This window comes from Rhopalosiphum maidis, chromosome 4, assembly GCF_003676215.2.
Source record: "Rhopalosiphum maidis isolate BTI-1 chromosome 4, ASM367621v3, whole genome shotgun sequence".
Lineage (NCBI taxonomy): Eukaryota > Metazoa > Arthropoda > Insecta > Hemiptera > Aphididae > Rhopalosiphum > Rhopalosiphum maidis.
Genome location: NC_040880.1, coordinates 55,414,058 through 55,438,637, shown reverse-complemented (window position 1 = coordinate 55,438,637; position 24,580 = coordinate 55,414,058). Strand labels below are relative to the sequence as shown.

The window sequence follows — 24,580 nt, the reverse complement described above, 5'->3', positions numbered from 1 at the left end:
ACCAAGGTTAGGTCTCCTCTAGTACCAGTCGACGAAAAATATTGCGGTTACTTGTTCGCATGTAACGTAAACTACGTAGATCGGTTCATCCGAGGAACAAATTCATTGACCGCTGTCCGCGTCGTAAAATGTAGGTACCTATAACTTTTACCGCAGTCCAGAGTATTTATATGTATACCATACGCATGTAACCACTTTCGTTTTCGCGTTGTCAGCCAGTTAGTCTGAAGGATGACCTTGAATTAGATCCTAAATTTCATAAACGGCATGAGTTGAGTCCCGAGGTATTTTATCAAATCGGGTCCAGTATTACTCAGCAGGCACCACGTAGAAGTTGACTAAAAAGTCTCTAAAAATGTTTTTTATTTTGTAAAGGCGACGGTCTGATGTAAAAATTATTAAAATATAAAAAATATTATTCAATTAGCAATTTTTTTTTTTTTTTGTTATCTTTATTTTGATGTTCAAAATTATAAAAATATTATAAAACTATCTTAATTTTAGCTTAAAAAGGGCGATAACTGTTCTGCTACATCGTTTTCAAGATATAACACGAAGATGAAATATTACCGTGGACACAATTCGAGTATTATCGTATAACACTGTACTTTCAACACGATCTGTACACACTATTATTTGTCATGCCTCCGCCACTGTATCTTATTACGATAGTTCAAAATAAACTGTTCTTGTAATTCTCGGTGTCTAAATTCGCCAACCCATTTTATTCTAACTAGTATTAGATAAACCATATCGACATGTCGTAATGTATATTGGTTATTTTGATGTCTTGGACTTTTCGAAAAAAAACATTCTGAACTCATCGCAAAAATGTATTTTCCAACGCTACAGCCGGCTTCAAAAATAAAACTTCGTCGCAGTCATAAAAAAAAACATCTTTACATTAACTGTATTTTTTACCACTTAATAAATGATTGTTATCATCATTTTAGCATCAGTGTAAATAGTGTAATATATCTATAACAATATATAAAATGACAGCGTTTGTTTGTATGTTTAGAATAAATTCCGAAACTGCTTATTCAATCGTCGTGCAGTTTTTTTTAAATTAAAGAGGACATCACAGAGAATGACATAGGCATAAATTTAGTCCGATAAAATTAATAAATAATTAGTTATTATTAATTAAAATAAACGTATAAATTGTATACCTATATATATTATTACGGCGGCCCGCGAGTTTCCAGCTACCTGTAACCTGACCTTTTTTCTTTTGTGTGTGTTTTATCGGGGAGTAGATATAAATAATTGTTCCGATAAGTAAAATACTTTCCAGTTTCCGTAACATGTTGTTTAGTTATCAAAAACCACTCGAAGAGACGAGTTCATTGGTATGTAATGTCAGTGGCGGCCCAAAGCTTTGGCGAACAGGGCCAGAATAGGGGCGCCGGAAGCACATTTGTGCTCAAAAAATTGTAAGAACTTATGATGTTTTAGTAAAAAAAAATTGAAATAAAAACGGTGTATAATAATTACATTTTTATTTATAATAATAAATTGTTATATATTTAAGCTATATTATGGCGCAAGGGCGCCATTTCTTGGGCCGGCACTGTATAATGTTTCGCTTATACTAAAATGTAAATATGGAATTAGTTATTTAATTAATCTATACTAATATATTATAAAATGTTAGCGTTCGTTTGTATGTCCAGGATAAATTCCGAAACTACTTATTCAATCGTCGTGTAGTTTTTTTTTAAATTAAAGAGGACATCACAGAGAATGACATAGGCATACATTTAGTCCGATAAAGTTAATAAATAATTAGTTATTATTAATTAAAATCTTGAGCGGAGCCGAGACGGGTATGCTATATTATATAATAGTGTTAATAAATATGTTATTACAGAATGAAATAATTTAGATTATATTTATTTCAATTAAGAACGTACTGTAAGTAACTATCTTCCTAAACATTAGATTTTAGAATTTAATTAAAATTATGAAAAATTTAGTACCTAATATAAATTGTTAATAAGCTCCAAACGGGTATTTTTAAAGTTAAATAGATAAATAGTCTATTATTTAAAATGTAATCAAACAGAAATTCAAATCAAATTGAATAATAAAAAAAATTGAATTTTTCAATGATAACAGATGATAGGTAAATATAACTGTTAACAATGATTCAAAATCTAATTAGAATGAATCAACAGAGAATAATTTTAAAAATGCAATGTTTTATTAATTGTTTAAAGTATATTATATAATTGGTTTAATATAAAGATGCACAATTATATATAACGTAATAATTCAAATGTTATAAAAATAAATAACCAAAACTATATATTTGCATTTTTATATGTGATAAAAATCACTTTGACCATACTAATATAACTAAAAAAAATAAAAATAACTTCAAAGTAAGTTTTTTGGTGTGAGATTAAATAAGACGTAGGTAATATTTCAATAGTTATTTTTAAACCGGTTCAATGACCTTGGCATATACATTACATCAATATGACTATTAACAGTTTTATTCGGTCAATTAACGAGTTTTGATGTTAAGCCAATAATTTGATATTGATCCATCTGTTGGAATCAAAGTTTTTTCTTTTTACTACCCAATATTCACAAAATAAATATCGTCTCTTGAGGTCAAAACTAGCAAAAATAAATCGCGAATACTCTCACCTTGAAAAACATGTTATAATCTACTTAGCACTTTGGCACTGATTGGTCGAGCTTTCATCGCTTACATAATTTAACACTATTTAAAATTAAAATTTTTAATAATTTATATTAGTAATTAAGTCATTAAATTAAAGGACAAATAAAATATCGGGTATCAATTGATAAATCATAAATTATTTTTGAACCTTCAGGTACATTATTTTAATTTACAAACAATCCAATAACTCCAATAATTCAAATATGACGTTAAAATAAATCAAAGAAAAACACATTGGGTGCTGCTAAAGATCATTAAATTATTTAAAATATTGAACTTTTGTACAAAATACTTTTATTTTATTTTGAATGTAACAGTTTGCGTGTATTAAATGTAATTTTTATAAAGAAATAAGTATCAATATTTGTTAACGCATCATTTAAATCTAGATTAATCACATTTAAAGCTTTATTTTTTGTAAATTCTTGGATGTTTATTATTATTTTACTTCAACTACATAGTTATTTATTGTTCTGTGATATAGCCATATATACACGATATACCCATAGTATACCTAATAACTATTATAATGGATTTTGGTTATTACTTATTATCATTTATAAACCATGAATATAAGAGTTTTCTTCTGAATGAGTTATAATGTACATTTGTTAAACAGCTATCTTTGAAAATGATTTTGATTTCTTTGTATATTTTATCGACAAAGAAAACAGAGTATACTTCTTATATTCAATATATTCTACGTATATATAAGCAACTTTTATGCATATAGATGAAAAAATAAATTGTATTGTACATTTATATTACATTATATATATCTTTAAAAAATTAGGTGTTCAGAGTGGACGAGCTACAATAAGCTTATATTTTTTTTAAAAATTAAATAATCCAACTACTCGTAAAATGCCTACTTATGAGTAATTAAAATCTCTTTTTTTATTATTATGTTAAGATTCTTATAGAAGTCATTAAACAAAAATTTAAAAACGAAATTCCCAAAATGTGAAATATTTAAATAAACGTAGTATACTAGTATAGTATTGTTTTAGAATCATCGAAAAATGTTAATGTCAAAGGTTACAGAGTACTCTACTTATCATTTTTTTTATACATGGTGCTAGTACTCTTATTCTTTAATGCAGCTTTTGTCACTTAAGTGTATGATAAGTAAATCCAGTAAGTCTACAGTATTTATCATCATATTGGAAAATAAACTCAAATTAACTGAAAACTGCAGATTAATACTTTTACTGTATCCCTGATTCACTTATAAATTGTTAAGACCAACTTATTTAATATAAATTTTAGACATATAGAACTTATTTCCTAAGAGTAACAGTAAATGAACGTCTCTCGAGTATTGGTATTATTTTTTGCGTCAATAAACCATAAATGGATGTTTGCTGCACTAATATAAATTTTTCTAGAAACTAAAACTTATCTACGTGCTTGGTTGATTGTATACTGAACATCTACGATTAATATTTTTTCGATTTACATAAATATTTTAAATTTTGATAAAATTGAAAATTTCAAACTATTATAAAAAAAATTGTTATTATATTATTTATACTTTTGATAATTTTTAATTGCTCTTAGAACAATTAATAAGGGATCTAGTATTTCATTTTTATACCAAGTAAAACGTTTGACTTAGAAAAGAAAAATATTATATTAATCAATTCAAATTAAAAAAATACTAAAACTTAAAATGCCTATCAATTGCTTAAAAATAACACACATATATTTATAAATTAAATACTAAATTATTGTGCCTATACGCAAAACTGGCTCTAAGTGGAGAAGGTGAATGGGTCGCTCTATATTTTTAAAAATAGTTCCACTAATTTTGTCAATAAAACGTTAATTACAGGTAAATTATTACCGACGTTCTGAAGAATGGTGTGGATGTATTTAGGATATAAATTACGTAAAATTATTATATGCTATGTTATTCAAAACAGTTTACCAGTGTCTTACAGCTGATTTATTTATTGTTCCTACAAATTCAAATAATAAAAAAAATAGTCAATAAATAAGTATAATAATAGTAACCTAAAATATTAATAGTATATTAATAGTTTGACAAACAAAATTACATTTATTACTCATAATAAGTCATGGCTAGGAATTAAAATGAAAATTTGATTTTTTTCTGAATGTCCGAAAACATTGCTTTCCAAGCACAAAGTTCATCTCATTCATCAAGGAATTAAAAATCTAACTTTTATTTTGCATTTTTTTAAAAATTTTTAGTGCATTTTTTATGTTTTTAAACCATATATCATATATGTATAGGATTTGATGAAATTATATTTAAATTAAGCAGCACCTGATTATTCACTGCTATTATGAAACACAAGGTAAAAGTATAACGAATATAACTAACTAAATTGTATATTCATTTTTTGAAATAATTTTCAGAGTAAAAAGAAAATAGATAACTAGAAGATGATGAAAAAGATATGAATATCTAATACCTAAGAATAAAAATGTATATAATTAGATACATTTTTTTAATGTTAAAAATAATTTTGAGAGCCTTTTTTAGTGCAAAAAAATTCTGTTATGAGTGCATTAAATCGTATTTTTCTTGTGCTTTTAGAGAATTTAAATCCGTTCACTATTCATGACATTTATTATTTCAGTACAGTAGATTACTTTAATTTAAATATTGTATTATAAATATAAACTTAATGTAATTCAAGTTCAGAAATTCCTATTATAAAATACGAATTTGATTACCTTTTTGTATATATGCATATATCTATAGGTACATTAAGTTCTAATTATAACTATGTACTATTTGTGATTGATTCTTCAAGGTAAATAGAAATATTTCTAAGAAATATTGTGATACAAAAAAAGTTAAAAAAAAAAATAATAGCGTGTAGCAATCAAAATTATTATTTTTTGACATTGTGTTTAGATGCTACGTGCTTTATTATCCTATATAATTTAATGTATTGTGATGTAGAATTACACATTCCAATGTATAATAGGGAAAGGAAGGTATAATATAATATATATGTATAACTAAAGGGGTGGATATGGTATGTCCAGCTTTCGCTGTTATACGTTTGAGGGTTATTAATAATCTGTTCATTATATATTTATATAAGCCATCGATAACAATATAGACATGACTTATACTTTTCAACTTTTGTGTATAAAAAAATACATTTCACGGAGGCATAATGTAACTAGTTAGGTGCAGGCTGCTATGTAGTAATTTCAACCAGAAAAACGCAGCTGCATATAATAATTTGTGGCTTAAAGGATTTATAAAGCGTGGGACGTTAGTTCATCAGCCTAATGACAGAAAGGAATGTAATTGTCGCACGTGCGTATAAACAGTGGTAACATAACATACATTGTTTTACTATCGGCAACTCTTACCGAAAGATGGAGGAAACGTTATTAGTATAGTAGGTATTATATTATTCAAATAATTTTTGATTTAATAATTATTTGAACTATATTCACGTTAAATCATATTTTTCGAATCTAGAAAATATTGAATTAAATTATTATTATTTGAGACATGGAATAATTTCAATCAATTTAATAAACAATTATAATATTTTTAATGATATTTCAATAAATATCACTTTAAATTATTATTGAACTTAAACTTTTTTCAACTATAAGCTATGTAATTTTCTTACAGCGGTTGGCAGTACGTGGGGATTTTGAAAACGATTTTTTTCAATTAATGAAAATACACGTACGAATATAACTATTGATATTTACAATGAACATAAGTCATAAATGAAAATAAAACTCAAAACAAAAGCCATTATTACCAGCGATTCATATTATAAATCAACGCGTTGTATAATAATCTAATAAGGAAAACTCTACTTATCATTTAGATATAATTGATTTATTTGACTAGAGTCCCACCCAAATTAAATCATAGTCATTTAGATGGATTATCCTTATTCTCTAAAATAATTAAGACCAATTATTATACACATACATTTTTTTTCTGCTAATATATTTAAAAGTTAATCATAAAATTATAATATGAAAATGGGAATTAACACGGTTAAATGACCCGTTACTTACTCCTCATCCAATATTTATCAAAACCAAAATACCAAATTATTAAGAATTTTTCGAAAAATAATAAAAAAAACGAAATGGGACCAACTGATAAATTCACTTTAAAAAGCTTTACTTAGTTATTATTTATTTAAATTAAATATTACCTCACGAAATGGTTACATCAGAATATACTGTAAAAAACATTCAAGATGTGTCCGTTGTGGTAAAAACCACCTAATCTGTACTAAAAATCGTAATCTGCCTACAACATATATTATGCAATGGTAATTATCCTGACAAACTACCACGGATGTAAAATTTTCAAAAAATTAACTACAATTTTGAAAAACAACCACTATGCATAAAAGAAAACGGGTGTATTTGGAATAAATATTTTGGTTTCTAGTCACATGTTGCAAATTTCTTGCGAGTCTCATAATTATGCCGTGGTTGCTAATTTCTTTAGTTTGATGTATTTTGCTGTGCGTAGGGGTTCCATGACATGTCTTTCTTGAATGGAATTTTGAATGATAAAGTGGACTCATTTATCCTACTGTCTTTGATATGTTTTAAGGTTTCTCAGTATACATGTAGAACAAAAATTATTACTCTATTTTATATTTCTCTTTCTACAACCAACTACATGCGTCACAAACTGATAAACGGATAATGATTTGTACCAATACTAATTCTTCTTTTCTAGAAGGTTACCTTCGAGACTCAATAATTTTAATTTTGTAAAATCTCTTAGTTTGTAAATTAATCATTAATTTAATCAAAAGTATATTATTTTATACTCATCGGATAAATGAATATATTTTTTTTTTATAAGCTGATCTTTTATATAAAAAAAGACAACAACATTTATTTATACTAAGAGAAGTGCTGTTGATGAACGGTTTCCTCATTTACGTCATTCGTATAATTATATTGTATCATTTTTAATTATTATTTATTACCTAATAGATAACTAAAGATTTTAAATAACGTTTTATCGAATAAAAAATAATGTTATTTTTTTTCACTGAATAATATACTACGTAGACCTGAAATAAATAACTTTTCCCTGATCTTCAAAGTACTGATAATTATATCGACTATTATATTTTTCAATCTGTTTGTTTGGCGAAGTTTAAAATTGATCCCATAAAACAAAACAAATTAAAAATATACATAAACAATCATCCTACACAAATAAATAAACTTAAAATAATAGTACAAGTGTATAAATGTATACATTTAAAAAAATTACAAAAATAAATACAATTCAAAACACAAAACAACGATTTAAATTAAACATAAGTAAGTACATCAACAATATTGTCCACGCACAGAATAAAATTCCTAGCAGTTATTATCATACTATAACTTTTTGTTTTATGATCGTGGATTTAAAATTTCATAAGCCAGTAAGAATAAAAATATATACACACATCTAATGAATAATACATTTTATGTTAAAAACAATATTAAATTACGTTTAAATTTTTTTGTGTATTGTAGGTATTTATTATTTGATAAAACAGATGACAACGAAAAATTTAATAATTCACGTTATTGAACATGCTAAAAGGGAAAGACCTTTTTTCTATTTTTAAAAAAAGGACCTTCGATCGATAATATATTTTTTTCTTTTTTAATAAATATTTTTAAGTATCTACCTAGTACCTATATATTACGTTTTCAATTTAAAGCTCTGAAGATCAATCGTGTTCTAGTCAAACCATTATAAAATTATTAATAATTCTCCTCAACTCTATTTTAAAAAAAATCCAACAATATATTAAATTAGTTAAATAATACTTATAAGAAAAAAAAAGTTGAACATTTTTATATGTAAAATAGGTATGTTATAAATGTAACTTTAAAATAATTATTGATATATATATATATATATATATATTGAAACGCAAAAGTAATATTAATATTGTTAATTTTAATTTATAATTAATTAAGATGCAATATTATATTAATATAAATACAACGTTTATACATTAATGACTTCTTATGAATGTAACCATTAATATATTATTACAATTCATTTCTCACGTGAATTCAAAATTATTAAATAAGGCTATTTTTTTTTGTATATTAATCGTTTATATTTAAATTTACATAAGTACTAACTATTTAGTAAACAATGACAAATGTCTTAGAACTAAAAATTAGTTTTTAATAAATCGTAATTTTTTGTTATTAATTTTTATTCCTAATGTTATTGTTTGTGTTCATTTTATAATAATGATACGTAAGCATAATTAATATACAACCTAAGTCTGTAATGAAGAACAGTTGTTTTGACGGCCAAGGTTATTCGCGTAAACTTACTATACGTGAATCACATACTGCCAAGGTTGGGGATTTTTCCTTGTAATAGCTGCCCTTAGAGCATGGCTATACATACGGTAACGATTCACTACCCAAAACATTAATTTTATGATTTATATATTTTTTTATATTTCAAAGAATCAAGGTTAAAAAAAAGTTGACAAAATTTAAAAAAAAAAACGTTTTTTTGTTAGTTAATAAAATGCTTTTGTATCTATAACATTTAATATATGTCAATTTAATAAAAAAGAAAAGTGATTTGAACAAATAATGCTAAAAACTTTCAGCTGATTGATTTTTGCTTTGACAAATTTTCGTGCCATCGAGCACATAACTTATGATTTCCTAGTAGCGCTGAACTGTATTTTTTAGATGGCGTGGGGTGGATTAAAAGTTATAAAGTTTCCCCTCACATATGTTATTAACATATACACACTATGTGAAGTATTTTTTTATTTTCTATCTAGGCTTATGTAATTCAAATATGGGGCTGTGCCAAACCAACTTAAATCTATACCTTAATAATAACTTTCCAGTCCATCACTTTTCGTCTTGTCAGTTCTGAATCTTGGTAGTTGTCCAAATCTACGATTCACGATGATAAATCAAAACAACAAAACCATATTGCTACCAAACACTCAATAGTTTTACTTCAAATTAAATAGGACAGATATATACTTAGTACAATTCTATTTTATCCAATAAAAACCCTTTGCAATAGTGCACATCGAGTGTGATTTTACAAAATGGATTTACATAATATTATATAAATTACTTCATACGCTTGAAAATTAGCACAAGAACACAAATAATAATTAATTGATTAATAATAAAATTATGGCTTGATAACTTGTTATTACCTTCAGTCGTTAGGTTAGCTGAAGGAAAAATAGCTGCCTACTGAATAGGTCATTTTAATTACTGATGGTAATATTTAACCGTTCCTACAGTATAATACATATCGTCGTATTGTTCAACGATACAAAAAATGTCATTTACTCGTAGTTTATAACTTGATGAGTACCTACACAAAGTCAAATTTATTACATTGCGATAAAATAACATACTATAAAATAATTATATATCTATTTTACATGGTGTTAAAATTAAAAATATATATTCAATTTTATTTAATATTTCAGTAAGTCGAATACTATACCAGACATACCACCTACTTATAATTATTATTTTGTATTGTGTATAATTACAATATTATAATATAGTTAATTGTTGGTAATTAGTATCATCAGAAAAATGTATAAGTACTTGTGTGCAACTTAAATTTATATTAATTTTTTTTCTTAGTTAGTTTGAAAGGTAACTTATCGCGTTAGGATTAAACAAGATTTTGTATTTTCATTTAAAATTAAGAGTTTTTTTTTCTGTATAAAATTACTCACAACTTAAATTATAACAAATTTATTAAGTTACGGATATACTAATATCATCCAATTTGTTGATGTATCAAGAGTATCTAACAAAGTAATAACTAATAAGTAATAAGATAATAGGTTAAGCGAAAGTGATTTTTATGTTAGTAATTATTGTAACGATAGGAAAATTAAATAACTCCATAGCTAGATATCTAAAGCATATACATGTAATATAATATTATTATTATTTATTATACAAAAAACTCGATGAAAAAAAAAAAATTAAAAAAAAATGCTGCGAAAACTTTTAAAACAATTGCAATTGAACTTACTTACATAAAAAATAAAATAAGAAATCAACTTTAAATTCTAAGATTTTATCATAATTATAATAACAGATAAAAATATTATGGTTATATAAATATTATATTTATCAAACGTTTAAAATATTTATTTTTGTAGATTTTATGGAGCTAAACTATTATATTTACGATATACTTACAAAAACATTAATAAAAAGTTGCAGGTATTAATAATTCTTGAAATTTTTTGTATTACTAAAGAATGACCTTGTGATGACAAACACTTGTGTTTTTCAAAGGAAAAATTCATTTTTTCTACTGTAAATTATTTAAATGGAAGAACATTTTAAAAACTTTGATGTACTTATTTAATTCAACATTTTAATGAGTAGTTTCTTAGTTATCAAATCTGTATACTAAAGATTAATGTCTTTAAAAATCTTTTACAATAATATAAAAAGGGTGTAATACTGGATCTAACGTTTATCATCAGTTAATAATAAATTCTAGAAATAAAATATTAAAATTGAATTATTTTAAAAATATTAATTGCTGAAATGTTCAGGTTATCATAATTCAAGTATTTTCAATATCATTACCGTGAAACTATTATTCTCAGTATACAAAGTTAAATAAATCAAATACCATTTATTTGAATTTTGATTTAGATCTATTAAAAAAAAATATCCACTTGATGATAAGTAAGTGGGGCTCTCATTTGAGAAACAAAAGTTTGTATCCTTAATATCAAATAAGGATGACCATTTTATGAATCACTCTATTTATAAATATATGATTGAAAAAATTAGTCTTCATACCTATATGGTTAATATATAAAACAAATTTTACCTAATTACTTTGGTATTAGATAATCGTAATCTACCAATTTTTTTTATTACTATACAATACAATTTTTTTATAACCATTATAAGTATCAAGTTTTAATTTCCACAAGTAAAAGTATTAAAATATTTAAATAATAATGTATAACTTTAATAGATATATTTTACTATAAATATTTAAAATTTAATGTATAACTAAAACGTAATAAATAAATAAAAAGAAAACATATATCTTATTCAAAAAAATGTTATTATTACGCATATTACAGCGTATACTATATTGTATACAGTTTATATTCTTAAATATTAAATAGAATAATATTATTCTATATAATAGATACATTGAAATGTATTAAACAATAATTTATTTATTTAACTATCCAATTAAATATAGTAAATGTAAGTATAAACAACAATATTACCTATATAATTATGTTCAAACAATAAACTTAGGTATTTTTGATTGAATTATTGTGTTATCATTGAAAATTTAAATACGCATTTTATACCTACAATATCATAAATATCTTGTTGTTTTTAAATTATGAATAATAATATAACCGCTTATAAACTTATAACTTATTATTCTCCAATCAAGCTCATAATACAGGTAGTGCACTAGTGTCTACCAATAGAATCTGTAATTCGAAATGAATACATAAAAATCGTACAAAAATCATTTTTTTTTCTATGAAAACGTATTGCGGCCAAAATTTGGTTAAACTTGCGTGAAATGTAACACGTTCGAGAAAAGATAACATTGTCAATGACTAATGTATAACTAAAATATTATATAAAAAACTTAGATGAATGTTCAGTTGATTTTATGTTGTATATATATAATATAAATTATAATGTAACATCATGGAACCCGTTCATATATACAGACAAAACAAATATATTCCATGATATATAGCACGTTCAATTCTAAGCTTATTCTCAAAGAAAATAATTTTATTATTGTTATTCAATGAAATACTAGAAATTAAAAATAGTTGTTTGTCTGACTTCATGGCCCATAGAGCCGGTTTATCGCAAGATGCCACATCATCGTCTGACAGACATGTGAAAGTTCGCGCTTCGTACAGTAAAATATTATAGTAGTATAATATATAGAGTTATATTTATTATTTGCTTAAAAAATAATTTTTTATATTAAATATACATATAAAAGTGAGCAATTTTAACATAATAATAGGTACTCGTGTTTAAGATAATAAGCCGAAATGTGGTTGACTTGCAGATCCTATCAGTTTGGTGACCACCAGTCGCCATAATTTTGGTGGAAGGGTTGTTTTGAATTATCGAATTTTTTTTAAGAAATTTATTTGTATAAAAATATTCATTAAAATTTTTCTACTCAAGAATGTAAATAAACTTGGTAAAACGTCTAAATAAACTAGGTGATATGTACAAACGTCATGAAGTAATACCACGAAGCTAATAACCAAAACAAACTTAATCTATAAATTCAAGATTTTTAGACTTTTTTCTATTCGTTTGACAGAATAGATACCTATAAACTGAGTATAGTACATACATGCCACACGTTTTGGTGATCTTGTATATAAACAGTTATTTTGTAAAAATAACAATTAAGTTAAAACACTTTTTATGTATTTTCTTTTATAGCTATCTCGTGCGTGTGAAATCCTTCGGGATGAGGACAATAAAAATAATAACGAATTGTTAAACGCTGAAATTAGGCTACTGTGTACCTTAATATGTATACATATAATTACATATTATTCGAATAAAGAGTGATGAACGACGTAGAAACATAATATTATTCCTGATATTCTCGGGTCAACTCTTTCATGTGGTTATTTCATTTAGTAGGTAACGTGCAAGTTGTTAACAAACCAAACAAAAGGATGGGTTTGAATCTAAGTTAGTACACGCGGTACCTAGGTTTGTTATTTTAAATTTAATTCATATTTTCATCATATTATGAATAATTCAGTATTTCGGTGTAAGTAACCTATAAAAAACGGAATTTTCTTATGAGGAACGGACATTTTTTTTTGTGTTTCAGAATACCTTTTTGCGTACACAATCATTACACAAGTATACCAAACTAATTTTGTTTCCGCATTTGTGCATCACGGAATGAATGAAATATATTCTTTCATGTTTTCATTTAATTTATTTCAAGTTCGCACATATTGAATGCTATGATTATATTTTCTACTATAAGTATATATTTAATACTGTAAATAAACTTTGCCATTCATGGTTATACTACAATTTGTTTACATACAGTCGTTATAGGATAGGTTAAGTCTGCTGCTTGTTTTATTTAATTTCAAATCAAAATGGAGCACTAAGGTTAAGTAGGTCCACATATTACTAGTTTGAACTTTTAATATTCCATAAAGATATGTACTTTAATTTAACTAAGAATTATGAAATCTAATGAAAACATTTAAATTCAAATTGAATTTCCTTTTTTTTTTTTGTAAATTACAATGTTTAGTTATTTAAGTGATTCCAGAGATGATTTTTTTTCTTATAGAGTATTTATTTTAATAACTGTATATAAAATCGGTTTATTATGTTAAACCTAGACGACCGTGAGTTGTCGTCGCAAACCTCGAAATCATTGTATAAGATTTAAAAATTTGCATCATTACCATTGAAGTTATGATATTGTTGCACATGTAGCTTGGAATAATATATAGCTCGCGTTAAAATTAATTATTTACAGATAGTTACTTAAAAAATACTATAATTTATTAGTGAAAGATTATCAAAAGTTGGCAGATTTATGATATTGATGTAGTATATATTTTTTTAAACTTAAATACGTAATTATATATTACATTAAATAATAATATAAAAAATAGGTTCTTTCACCACCTCGTAGAGTGGTTTAATCGATGATAAAAGTTAAATTAATTAGTTGAATATATTTTAATAACAATAAATCCTTGAGGAGGTATAAGTATTTTAATTTATAATATTTTTATTTATTACCTATAGTATAAAGACGTATAGTATAACAGACGGTTTAGTCACTTGGTAGTTGGTTCATCTGTTATCTATGGGAACATATTATTTAGTAATTTTAAAACAAAAATAAATTAGTAAAAACATTTTATAAATACAATCCACGGGTTGAACGTATAAATAATACCATTACGATTAATAGACGAAATAAGTCATAATAATTATATTGTAACTATGCATAAAAATTAATTTTAGTATTTTTATTTGATAACAGCCTACAGCGATTTGAAATTAGTGACACGCAGGGACATATTATATACTTACTAGATTTATTATATTAAAATATTAAATTATACTCGTTGCATAATATAATTTACCTTATATTTGTATTAAGTGAACTTATAACATAATGTAATGGTATTACTTTACATAACTGTACATAGTTACTTTAATTCATTCATTTAAAATAAAAAAATTAAAAATAGTACGAGGGAAGTGAATGTAATTATAATCCAATTATTATTATGTCCAATTATTTTAGAATGTACAAATGCATATATTTTATATTGATGATATGGATTATAGTTGAAATATTTCATTAGCTTATTTCAAATTCAATAATAAACTATTTACTTTATTTTTAATTTTTAAAACCTTAAGTTAAGCTCATTTTTAATATCAATACTTAATTACAAGTAATTTAAACGCTTAAATATATTAATTAGTGATCAAAATTGAATTTTATAATTTTTAGTGGCTATTGCTTATTGCTTATGTATAAAGACTACAATGAGTCATACTGATATTTTAATAGTTAATATGTTGTGGAATTATTATAAATTTAATGTTTTCATTTCATTCATTTCATTCATTTTCATAACATTTTGCCAAAACGTTCACTAAAGAAAACAAAATACACCAAATGTTACCTCATACGTTACGCGAGTTAAAAATAAAAAAAATAGATAGGTATACAACATATTGTAATAGCTTCTATATTACGGTATATTGCAATGATTTAAAAAATCGAAGAATTAATTTAATCATTCAAAAACATTGATCTATAGCTTATGAATATTCACTTCAAAATTTCGTGAAAATGGATTGATGAAATTACGTGTAACATATTTATTTGTGACTCACATGAAACGTATCTGTCCATTTGTTGTAAAATATATTATATATTTTTATTTTTTAAAGCTGTCTTTTAGAAGTGATCAAAAATGTTCATATTACTTATTAATTAGTATCTCATCTAGTTAACTTTAAAAAGGAAATATTTTAATACCTAAATAAATAATTTTGTTTCAAATATATTGATTAGAATTTATTTCATTATTCGTATCTTATTAAATTTTTTATATTAGTCTTTTAATAAACCACGCATTACCTATTTTATCTATGTTTGAAATAACTTTATAGTAATAGTAATTAAACATTCTGCATAATAAATACAATGAAATCAGAAAAATTAAAATCAACCAATTATAAATTTAAAAAGGATAAAATTAGGTATAATACTTGAAGTTTTTTTTTTTTTATTTTTTTTTCAATAACAGCTATAAAAATTAATTCAACATTCATATCCACAATAATAACATTAGAAACTCATTGAGAAAAAAGTAAACATTTTAACAATCCATTTTACTATTAACTACGTACTAAGTTTTTATTTTAATATAAGAAATCTGGAAATGTAAACATATTTTCTCACTAGTGAGAACTAGATGATAACAACACATAATATACGAAGCAAACTAAAATATAATATTGCTTAAGGTTGTGATAATAATTCGTATATATTTTATTTCATATTTTATAAAAGGCAGCAAAAGTATTTAAAAACTAACAATTAATTGATCTAGTCTCTTAGAATAGGTATGTAATTTAATGGTATCTGTGGAACTTATTTAAAAGTGAAAAAGTTATACAGATAAGAATTTATTCCTTTATCATACTTTCACTCACTTCCACAGTCTGTGGTCCATAGGATTTTGGTATTCTTCATTTCTTATTCTAAATTTTAATGCAACAAATATTTAATTTATAAAACCGAAAACTTACTCTGCTGTTTAGTATGTTTTGAGTATGGTAATTACATTGTTATTATCAACAAACTGTACAATATCTTTGAAAATCTCTTTGTTTTTAAAAAATTGTAAATACTCTACTAAAACAAAAAATTTTAAGACCTTACTAAAATTAATATTTTTTTTTATTTAAACGAAGTATCTAAAATCGTTAATTAATACTAAAAAGTTATTTTTCTGTTAAATAAGTATTCAATTTTGTCCAAATTTGAACTTCGGATACACAATTGTATTTATGTATTTTTGGATATTTTAATAATGCTAAGTCATGCTATAAGATTTTATTACATTTTTAAGTTTTTTTATCTTTAATTAAATCTAAAAATACCTAGTATAATAAAAGAGAAAATACTTTATAGTTATATAATATCTAGAAATGATATATATATATATATATATATATATATATATATAAATGAATATTCCATTGTTTGTTGTCTATAGACTGAAAAACTACTGGACTGTTCAACCATTTTCAATAAAAGTTATATCAATAGATTTCTTGAGACTCAGAGATTGTTTAACTTATTTTTTTCAACTCTTATAGATTAAGAAAATATCTCACGCTTGAATTTAGTTTTGGCTCACGAAAATCAAATATTTTTTAATTATGACAGTTGCTACTGGTTACCGATTAAATTACTATTATTATAATTAATAAAAATATGCCTTCATTTTGTGCAATTATATATTATAACTCGTTCTACACAAAAACAAAAATCTTAAACATCTAAAAAAATTACTCTGTGTACTGATTAACACACAACTTTTTTTTAAATTTAAGAAATGGGGTAAAATATTTATTATGTAATTAAATTGATTGATTTAGCATATAAAATATACAGCTAAAAAATAATAATAATAAATACATTTAAATCGATTTAAAAAATGTACACGATACTCGAATTTATAACGTATATGTAAAACAAATTATTTAACGAAACAATTATTAAGTTTGTTATATTATTGCATATTTTGTGTCAATTAATTAAAATATATTTAAATTAAAATAAGGATTGATAATATAATAATATTATAACAAGAGAAAGAATTCTAGGTATTTTAGTCAATGTTATAAGCACTCTAGTAAATTAATATTTAAAAGGAATTTTCTTTTTGTGTAGAGTGTATTTGTATTTAAAATAAATTAAAACGTACAAAATATATATAGTATTTATTTATTATTGAAAATTGATGTTAAATCATTTGGAAAAAGCTTGAATCCATTCTCAAATCAAACTTAACGGTTTAAAAGACTAAATACATGTAATACTATATAATAAATAAATAAATAAGCACTCTAAAAATGATGAAAATATAAACAATGTGCTTTGTTGTATAATTTAAAAATAAAATAGATTATCAATTTCAAAGAAATACATTTTACAGATATCAAACACATATCATCAGATTAAGAATTCAATAAAATAATTGACAAAGGTAAATAATTTGAAAATATAAAAATATAATTTTTAAAATCAAAATGTATAGTTTACTTATGATTGAACGCAAATAAAGATGAAAATAAACAAATAAATAATTGTAAACATAAAATTGAGAGTATAGCTGATATATAATTCAATCATGAAAATTCTACGGGCATTCATTTTTTCATTAAAATGAATCCTTATCTCCACATTATTTTAGTCAATACAGTTTTTCAATTGCCTATCAAAATAAAAATTTGGCTTGATTTGTATTTAAACTTTAGGTTGTACCAAGGAAACAAAAATTTCTTTCTGATGTAATTAATGTAACTTAGGTTAAAAAAAAATAATAGTTATTATTATTGCATAGTTTTCAAAGTTTTATTTTAAACCTGATTTGATGATTATTACATATTTCCAGGGTTGAAATGTGTTTCATAAAAGACATTTTGTTTAAAATAGTTTATAAATAAACGTTTGAAAAAAAACATAACATTTTCTTCTTTGAAATATATATTTTATTTGTAAATCATGGTATATACAATTATGAAGTTTAAGATATTATAAGAGTGATGTTACTTTATAATATACCAATGTATTACATTTAAAACAAATCATATTGTTATACAATTAAAAAACGTTTTTTATAAATTGCTTAAACCATTTAAAAAAAAAAAAAACGTTTTAAATAAATAAATCGTTTGGTTTGTATTATTAAAAAAAAGGGTTTTTTCCAACCCTGTGTATTTCTAATTCAATACTATACTTTACTTTTAATGGTAGGTATTTGCGAGAAACTTCCGATTGACATTAATTGTTTCCCAGAACTCAGAAGTATAAAATGTATAATTTTATGTTAGTATATACTTATAAATTGATTTTAAATTTAAAACATTTTTTAATTGCATTTATTAGATCAGACATTTAAATTAAATTAATACATACCTAGTATTATTGCTCACTGAATGAAGATTTATTTTATTTATGAATAAACGCTACTGAAAAACACGTAATGCACTAACAAACAGTACTTATTATGTTATTATGACGTTAAGTTAGTGGCCCAAAAAGGTAAACAAATCGTTTATAATTAAAAAAAAATTATTAATTTTCATCAGACACAGCATAATAATAGTAGGTACTTACGGTTAAAATATGTTCATTGAAACAGTGTAAAGACGAGTGAACACGCCGGCTAGACTTACGACAACCGAACGACGGTCCGTACGACTCTCGCGTGCGAATCATACTGTATACGAAAGACACGAACGGCGGCGCTCAAGCTCAACTGAAGCACCAACGGACGGTGACCATAGTAGCCGCTGCGGACGCCGAAGACCACGTGTGCGAATTGGACAAGTAGGAGGAGACGGTTAATCTCATCGTTATTATGATATATGTGGTTGGAGTGGTTGTCGCGGTCCGCGGAGTGTGTTCGATAATAAAATCTGTTTTGAATAAATTTTGCATCGACCTTGACCGGTGGACCACTGTAGACAAGGTTATAGGGGAAGCAAAATATAAATATTTTCGGTGAAAAACGTTTAAAACAATATTATATTATCATTGTGCTGAGTGATATGTTTGTGTTCGAAAATTTGCTAGAGAAATCAAATGACCTGTAAGATTTAGTTTTTTTTTCTGTCGAGACTAAAACAAATAATATTTTGATTTATTATCGAAGTAGATATATGCAACTTCATTATTTTTATATAATATAATATGTTAATTTTTCTTTTAAATATATCATCAATATTTACCTTTGTTTTTTAGTAATTTAATCTTCATTAGTTACAATAATTATTCATAAATATATAAATTATAAATCATACAAGTATATATTATAATATATTTTTGAAATTGTGAAATCATAATTTAATACGAAATAAAGTCAAATCATGTACATCATATTATATGACATAGTAATTACAAACATATATAAGAACACATTAATCCAAATCAAACGAGTAGAAACAACATTTATATAATAACTAGTCTTACAGTAATATGAATAATAAATTCAATTTTATGATTATTTTTCTGCAGTGCCGCAACTACAGAATAACGGGGCCCGTGTGCGTTAATTAAATTGGGTCCCTTCCTAGATTAATTTTTGTTGTAAGTCTTACAATCTATGGGCGGCGGTCGTGTGGGCAAAGGTAATAATTTTAACCAAAAATATAATAGTCTGTTTGGGCGACTATCATTTGTTCCGTTTGGGCGAGTAAAATTATTTTCACCTATATGCAAAGTAAAAACCTGGTGACAGATACGGATGACATTATTGCTAATCATTATTAATCACTATTATCAAAAATTTAAGTAATTAATTGTTGAATGTATATTATTATTAGCATTTTCATACAAAGCCAATAGATTACTTTAAAATGTACTAATTATATTATATGTAATTTTATTTATAACTTTTTGTCTATAAATTACTATCTACATAATATATGTACTAATATTAGTAATATCTATACCAATATTTTTTTTTTAACAGGACTTATTATTAATTATTTATATTTTGTATGATTTTGTTCAGTTAATTGTTGAGTGTATATTATATATTAAGCATTTTCATACCGCCCACAACGGTATTTTTTAATTTTTAGTTGAATAATCTTCGCCCAAACAATATTTTTAGTTGAATAAACCCTCGCCCAAACGGTATATATCTATTCTTCCAAATAGACCATAATTTGGGTCGATTCGCCCAAACGGTCTAACCTAACCTAACGGTCTATACCCCAGTCTAAAAGTATAAACATTTTTAGGTTTTAAAATACGTTATACATCAATTTGTTTGTAGATGTATAATATAAAACTCTATAGGTATTACCTATTACTGTTGTATATTATACAACACTACATATTTATGAAGTACCTATCTAAGTATTTAGTTTATATTGTATACATACTCAAATACTCAATGGAGTCATTGTTTAAACAAATATTTTATAACTCCAATATATTATAACCTTAATTGAATTTTAAAAAATTACAATATCATACAAAATATAAGTTTTAAGAGGTCGTTATACCCGCATGTGTTGTCTTTGTCTTACTAATGTAGATTATAGCAAATTTGCGTTCAGCAGAACACATTTTGTGATGTTAGCTTTAATATTAGAGTAAATTTAGTTATTATCAAATTTAAAGGTAAGAATATTAACTAGAAAATGTCATATGCTTTTATTGATATTATCATTTTACAGTGAGTAATAGCTATGTAAAATATTACAACTTTAAAATATTTATAACTAATTTTGATAGTATAATGATAGTAAATGATAGTATCAATAAAAGCATATAACATTTTCTAGATAATATTCTTACCTTTAAATTTGATACTAGCTAAATTTACTCTAATATTAAAGCTAACATCACAAAATATGAAATGTATTCTGCTGAACGCAAATTTGCTATGATCTACATTAATAAGACAGAGACAACACATGCGGTATAACATTCTCTTAATGTAAAAAATTCATTTTTCTGGCTTTTGCGTTTGCAAAAATCTTTATTTTATTGCCTACATCTATTTCAGCAGTTTGAAGCAGTTTCAATATTTAATATAGCCAAGTTTGATAATCTATTTTGTGACATGGTATTACGTAAATAATTTTTTATTAATTGTAGTTTTGAAAACGACCTTTTAGCATAAGCAGAAGTGACTGGCATAGTAAATAGTGAAAAGTATCATTTTATCTGTAAATACATCATGAAAAATATTTGATAGATTTCCATTCAGAATAAATAATGATAGATCTTTCATAGTAATTTTTTAAGATCACTAATACCATCCTTTGAAACAAAAAAAAAAAACAATAATATTAAAAAGTTTTTACGAGTAATCTAGTTATGTATTTGTAGTGTTTGGTCCAGGTTGGGCCAGGGGGCCCCCAGATGTACGTAAACCTTGAGGTCCGTGTGCGCGGCACACTCTGCACACCCGGTTTTCGCAGCACTGTCTGATTCACTTAAGCTTAAAATTACCTTAATAACATATTTGATGATCGATAAAAACATCTTGAAAGTGTAATGACTTTCAACCGTATACGACGACGTATTTGATTTAAATTCCATACATATTTCAACATAATGCCATTACATGTTTTGCATTGTAATAATTCACAAATTTGTTCGCTGTTCGAGTTGTACAAGCTTACCTCGATATAAATAAAATCGATGCCCATATTTATAAAATAATATCATAATGTATTGACGCCTGGAACATTATTATACTAATTTATTACTCTTCAAAAATTCTTTATAGATTATTCGTATAAGTTTATAACTTAGCTGATTAATGAGTTAGAATAATAATCGAAAATCCACGCTCCGCGTTACATGCAGTGTGAGTAGTAATTAAACCGATGGTTTACCATGTCATTGTTAACGCGAAAAGCATAGAATGTTTGCCACAATTATCTATGTTTACCCAAATAGAATCAAAGTGAATCTTACCAATGCATTCAGTATTGAATGACGATTATATATCTATACTAGTTTGATCTTGTGTAAAGGAAAGTTTTGTTAAACGCGTATACCAAGCTATACGTACTACACATGCATCTGACAGCTTATAATATACGATGAATATAAAATAGAAAAGTATAAACAATACTTTTAAGAAACCGTATATCTATATAGCGTTGATGAGTGTTATATAATTGTGCATGAAATAAATTATTATTAATAATAGCACAGTATTTTCTAAGATTATTTTACATCAAACAATTCCAATGACTGTGTATATTATATTGTTAATAATAGTTATATATATATATATATATATATATGATTTTGACAAGATAAAAACCAGAGTTGAACTCTAATGTGAAATTCAACATCCCTCAGTGACATTGGTATTAAACTTCTACCTACGTGCTATTAATTATAATTTCACACAGAGTATAGGTACCTATTCAATGGCAACCATGCGTTGAACCACTGAACACAATTAACACAATATCATCTAGATTTAATTACCTGCGTTTCGTTTTTAATTAAATTCATCTTTGAAAATGGTTTGTCAATGTATTATAATATCATACAATGTAACTAAAATTAATTGTGTTGATCGAGCTTGTAAAATTAATACGTATTTAATTTTGTTTATTTTTGTAAATTTACCTTTACCGATATTTTACTAATTATAGTCCTTTGATGTTAAATTAAACAAATAACGAATGTGAAATGAAATGGATACGAGTGTTTATGTATTTAAACATTGAAACAAGCCCTTACTAAAATATATAATACAAAAACCGTTTGTTCTCAAAATAAATTAAAATTAAAATTTCAATTTATGTATTGTAAATATTTTTATCATACATTGTATTTTTACAGTTAATGTTTTAAACTATCAATATATCACTGAGAAAAGTCTTAAAATTAAATTCTTAAAATTTGTTCATAATCGTGAAATATTTAAACACATTTAAACAAAAACATTGAATTGATAAGTGTTTTTAAACATTTTGTTATTACTTACTACCTTTAATTCAATATACCTACAACAAAATAAATATTTTTATCTAAATAATTTGTACCTGCCGCTATAATATTACTATATTTTAATCTATTGTAATATCTAATTTATTGTTTCCTAATACAAATTTTCTCAATACGGAATTGCTGTGTATAGTAATATTGTGTTATACATAATAGTATGAACAAATTATTACCCGTATACCTACAACTATTTTAACTTAAATTTTATTTAAATGCAATCTATAACCATGATCACTCAACATAAACTTAATTACAATTACATAATTTAACAATGTACATTATTGCGCTCTAAGCTATTGTGGATAATTTTCAATTAAATATTTGCTATTGATTTTTTGAGTTTCTATATAACAAACGTTATTTACGTATTTCTAGCAAGGTTAACTTATTGGTGGTTTAAATGCGAAAGGTTGCAAATAATAATAGCCGGTGGTTTTTCATCCAGGAAGTAAATCGAAATTTAAGAGAGGTTTTGATCTACGAACATCTGCAGAAGTTTTTCCACGGCCTTAACTAAAACTTAAGTCATTATACGACATAATATCGACGCTAATTTAAATAATTTTATATTAACTAAATAAATAAGAATTAAGTCAATTTATTCTTCGTGTAACTTTTCATATAAAACATAATAATGTACTTAAAAATTAGCTTACTTGGATTATATTCATTACGTTAAAAGTATTTCATTACAATCCAGTCAAATTAGACGAACAAAGGGATAAACTATTTCGTAGATTTATTATTGCAGACGTTTACTGTACTAATAAGTTGAAAACTAAAATAATACATTTGTCATCGTGTTCAATTTTTTATAATTGTTTCGATATTAGATCCGTCCGACCTTTAGATAATTAATTTGGTTTTTAGTTCAGATATTTACAGACGCTCATTACGTACGATTGGTAGCTGTATGTTGTGTATATTGAGATAAAATACGTTTCAACATTTGTCCCAATGCATATTTATTCATATCTAAATTATTCAATAAATAGTGAATTATTACAAAATAAACATAATATATAAAACTATATACACACTTA

General features: G+C 24.6%; 1 protein-coding gene across 6 annotated transcripts in view; it reads right to left on the bottom strand.

The window, feature by feature from the left end:
• LOC113555677 (pyrokinin-1 receptor-like) overlaps positions 1-19,294 on the bottom strand; it is a 52,551-nt gene extending 33,257 nt beyond the window's left edge. For 2 of the 6 annotated variants that reach the window (XM_026960160.1, XM_026960164.1), the window contains exon 1: positions 19,164-19,294. The gene's annotated coding sequence lies outside the window, so the exon portion shown is untranslated. Of the gene's footprint in view, positions 1-18,962; positions 19,016-19,163 lie in introns of those variants that run through there. The other 4 variants (XM_026960161.1, XM_026960162.2, XM_026960165.1 and 1 more) reach the window with 4 other exon arrangements.
• Between the last annotated feature and the right edge of the window lie 5,286 nt (positions 19,295-24,580).